The sequence below is a fragment of the Polypterus senegalus genome, chromosome 2 (assembly GCF_016835505.1).
Source record: "Polypterus senegalus isolate Bchr_013 chromosome 2, ASM1683550v1, whole genome shotgun sequence".
NCBI lineage: Eukaryota > Metazoa > Chordata > Cladistia > Polypteriformes > Polypteridae > Polypterus > Polypterus senegalus.
The window spans coordinates 10,136,814-10,141,322 of record NC_053155.1 but is presented as its reverse complement, the minus strand read 5'-3'; positions in this window follow the sequence as shown (position 1 = coordinate 10,141,322).

Sequence of the window (4,509 nt, the reverse complement as noted above, 5' to 3'; positions counted from 1 at the left end):
TTACAAACACTCCATATATCGATTAACCAGTCATCTGCATTCAGGACAATTGTTACTCGGACTCCAGTTCACGACCGTTCATTTCCGTTCTTCATTCATTCTTTTTTGATATTTGTGTTGTTTGTTATATGTTACAAGGGCAAGGGAGGGGTTGTTATATTCATATAGGGATTTGTCACGGTGTTGCTTTGGTGGAGGGATATTTAGAATTTATTTATCTTTTCTGTTTCATTTAATACAATTTATCAGTTTAGGTTTACATATCTACTTTTCTTTTGTGCTTATTTACACCGTCAATTGTGGGGGAAAGGTTTAATTTGTTAAAGGTACGGCTTGATTAATTCAACCTCAGCAATTAATCCAGGCCACAGGTCTTGGAGGTGTAGCTGCCGGCCGGGTAAGGGGTCGGCCGTTACAAACTCTTTTCTCAATTGGCGGTTTATATAAAGTCCTCCATGCTGGAGATGTCGTGTCATGCAGACACAAAGTGTTCCTCCAGAGGGTGTCAGTCATGTCCTTCAAATGTATAAAATAGGACACTTTAAGACATCAGTCATACAATTCTTTTTTTGACAAATTTTGGAACGGAATTTCATTTATGTGATTAATTTTTAAAATTGAGTAATTAGAACTGATAAAATCTTTTACATTTGGTTTAATTGTAATGATACATTCCGGAGGTTCTGCCTCTTTTTTGAGATCTCCAGAGACATAATCCTCACACAGAGGACCTGCTCCCAATTGCACTAAAGAGACTTTAAGCTTGTTGATTATCGACCCCCCAAGACGGACAGACCTAATCCCAAGCTCATGTGCCACAGCTGCCCCAGACTTCCACTGGCTGCTGACCGGATCAATAAAGTTGGCTACTTTGGTAAAGCCTTTGTTCATAAGCAGGGAGTTTAAACTGACCGAGTCAAACTCCAAGACTGGATTCCATATTAAAGGTTCTTCAAGTAACCAGAAGACTGACTCCAGATTAATACCCACTCTGTTTGTTTTGGTGTGCCAGATCAATAACATGTTGTGGTAAAAGGTGGGCAGCACAGATAGCGCCAATCGCTTGACATCAATTAAAAGGAGTTGCCAATCAAAATTAAGATTTCCGACCCTATGAAGAAAAGCGAATGCTAAACTCCTCCACAGTAAAGGCTGAGGGGCGAACAAGAGATGCTGTAAATCTGTCAGCCTAAAAGCTTCAATTCTACTCAGAATGTCCACCAAGCCCTGACCACCTTCATCCACAGGCAGATGTATCACACTGCGTTTAACCCAATGAAGTTTGTCCCAAAAAAAATCCAGCAATATCCCCTGAATTTCTTTTAACAGCCAAACTGGAGGATCTGCACACCTAAATTTATGCCAAAGCATTGAAGTGATTAAATTATTAATAATAAGCACCCTACTCCAAAAAGAGAGCTTGGCGACCACCCATTTCCATTTCTTCAGTCTCCCCTGAATTTGGTCAATTAAACCTTCCCAGTTATCAGCTGTGGCTCCAGACTTCCCAGTGTAAATTCCCAGATGTTTAAATACATTAGAGTTCCATGTTAAACCACTTGGGAGGTTTGGGGGAGGACAGTCCCAGTTGCCCATCAGAAAGGCATTACATTTGGACCAGTTGACCCTGGCAGATGACACCGTTTGAAACACCTGTAAACAGTCCTGCAGCAGGACAACATCGTCAGGTTCAGTGATGACAACTGTGATATCGTCAGCATATGCCACCACCTTAAAGAATGCAGTGGGACACACAGGCAATGACAGGCCGTGAAGTAACTGGCGAAGTCTGTGGAGCAGGGGCTCTGTGGACAGCGAGTATAACATACTGGAGAGTGCACACCCCTGACCAATGAAAATGGGGCTCCCAATCCTCCATTAATTTTTAAAACACTAAACACATTTGTGTACATTAATTTAATATATCCTAGAAAGGTCTCACCATAACCAAACCTCTCTAGAACTTTAAATAAATACTGGTGGTCTACCCGGTCAAAGGCCTTCTCTTGATCCAATGAGATGAGACCCGCCTTAAACCCAAGAATCTCAGAGGCAGATACCAAATCCCGCACAAAGAAAATGTTATCAAAAGTGCATCGTTCAGGGACACAGTATGACTGATCGAAGGCCACCAAGCAGTTCATGACAGTCCTCAGACGAAGAGCCAACGCTTTAGAAAAGATTTTATAGTCCGAGCAGAGCAGGCTGACCGGTCGCCAGTTTTTAATGTTGCAGAGATCCCCTTTTTTATTTAAAAGAGTCAAAACTGCTCTCCGACAACTCACAGGAAGTTCTTTATCCCTGATGCTCTCCACAAACACAGTCAGGAAGTCCTTACCCATGATATCCCAAAAGGACTTGTAGAATTCGATGGGAAGTCCAATGATCCCAGGGGCTTTGTTCTGATTTAAACTCCCAAGAGCACTAGTGAGCTCCTCCAGTGATAGTGGCAGGTCGAGTTCTTCCTTGGTGGATGGAGTCAACTGTGGTAAGTCATTAAAGAAACATTCTGTGTTTGAAGACAAGTCCACTGTTTCTGCAGAGAATAAGTCTTTGTAAAATTTGAAGGCAAATTCCCGGATCTCTTCGGTCTCCGTCATTTCAGTCCCATCTGCAGTTTTCAGACAGTGAATGATTTTTGCCTGAGCAACCTTCTTCTCCAATGAAAAGAAAAACTGCGTAGGGGTGTCTATTTGGGAAATATTCTGGAATCTCCCCCGGACAATGGCGCCCTTCACCTGTTCATCCAGCAGGGACCTCAGAGAATCTTTTTTGTCTTTTAGAGACTCAAGCAAAGTGGCATCAAAACCGGTTTCCAGTTCGGCTTGAATTAGCCCAGTGTTCTCTTCCAGTTCTTTAATGGCCATGGTGACCTTTCTAGAAGAATGTTCAGAATTAAACTGGCAAAAGAGTTTAATTTGGACCTTGGAGACGTCCCACCATTGCTTCAGAGATGAGAATTCACTTTTGCTGAGTCTCCATTTGTCCCAAAAGAGACAAAAGTGTTGAAGAAATAGAAAGTCTTTAAGAAGTTTGGAATTAAAGTGCCAGAAAGATTTAAAATTACGCTCATACCCCAAAGAGAAACGAGTGAGAGCTAAACTATGATCTGAAAACCCTGTGGGCAGAAGACAAGAGCCCAAAATGAGGTTCAGATTGTGTCGTAAGGTATAAATCCTGTCCAGCCTTGTCATGGATAACATGCCACTGGAGGCCTTGAGCCATGTGTACTGTCTTGCTGTCGGGTTCGACTCTCTCCACACATCCACAAGTTCTTGCTGATGAAGGACCGACGGCAACACCTTGACTGACCCCGGGTGAGGCTCAGCGCCATTCCTGTCCATCTCTGCATGTTCAGTGCAATTAAAATCACCAGCTAAAAACACGACATCCTCTGAACTGCACTCAGCTAGCACATCTTTTAACAAAAGAAAAAAAGAAATTCTCTCTTTGCCTTCATTTGGAGCGTAGACATTTATGAAAATAATGTTTTTCCCCTGAATACGTACAACGACCTTCATGAGACGGCCTTTAATTTGCTCAAAACAGTCTATGGACTCCGGGAGAAACGCTTTACTGAAGAGCACTGCCACCCCTGCGCTGGCACTGGAGCCGTGGCTCAGAAACGTCATCCCACTCCAGTCCCTCTGCCACTCCGACTCATTCATTGGGTCAGTATGAGTTTCTTGAAGAAAAATAACATCAAGTGTTTTCTGTTCCAAATATTGAAAAAGTACGGTTCTCTTTAAGGAGTCTCTGCAGCCGTTAACGTTCAAAGAGCCCAAAGAGAAAACAGGCATTAGAAAGAAAATAAACGGAGCAGCAATGACAAGAAGAACTTTAGCTAATAAAAAAGAGAGGATCTGGTGTGGAGCCATTATGTGCTGGAGGTGAGAGACTTTCTAACTTTACTGATAACATTCTTTAAACGATTAAACTCTTTTCTTTCCATTCCCAAAGGAACAGCATTGCGCATAACTCGCTTGGCTGAAACCAAAAAAAGTTCCAGGTCAGGAAAATGTTCTACGACATTCACCTTCAAGAAAGTCCAGAAAGCTCAGAATGCGTTCAGTGCTGTACTCTGTTGTTCCAAGAGTACCAGTTAAATTGTCACTTGACCTACAAGAGTCACTGTCCTCACCACCCTACTAACTCCCCTCACACTCTGGGCTAATTGTCACCTCTCTGGTAATTAAGAAGTCACGTCAGCCTCCTCTGTCAGGTTCATTTTGTTACTTCTCTTGGCTCCTACTCCACCGTCTGAGGTTTCTTTCCTTTTTCTGGGGAGTGTCGTCCATTCTTCTTCAACATTCATTTCCTCAACAATTCCAGCTTTTTCTTCCCTAACTGCACTACCTGAATTAGTGTCTGGTTCAGTTTCTGCCACAGCTTTGAGATTTAGGAGACGGCGAGCAGCTTCACTGTGGACTGTGGACTCAGGACTGGCCTCGACCTGCTCATCCACCTTAGATGGCTCACAGGTAGCAGCGGCAGCATTCAGACTTTCAA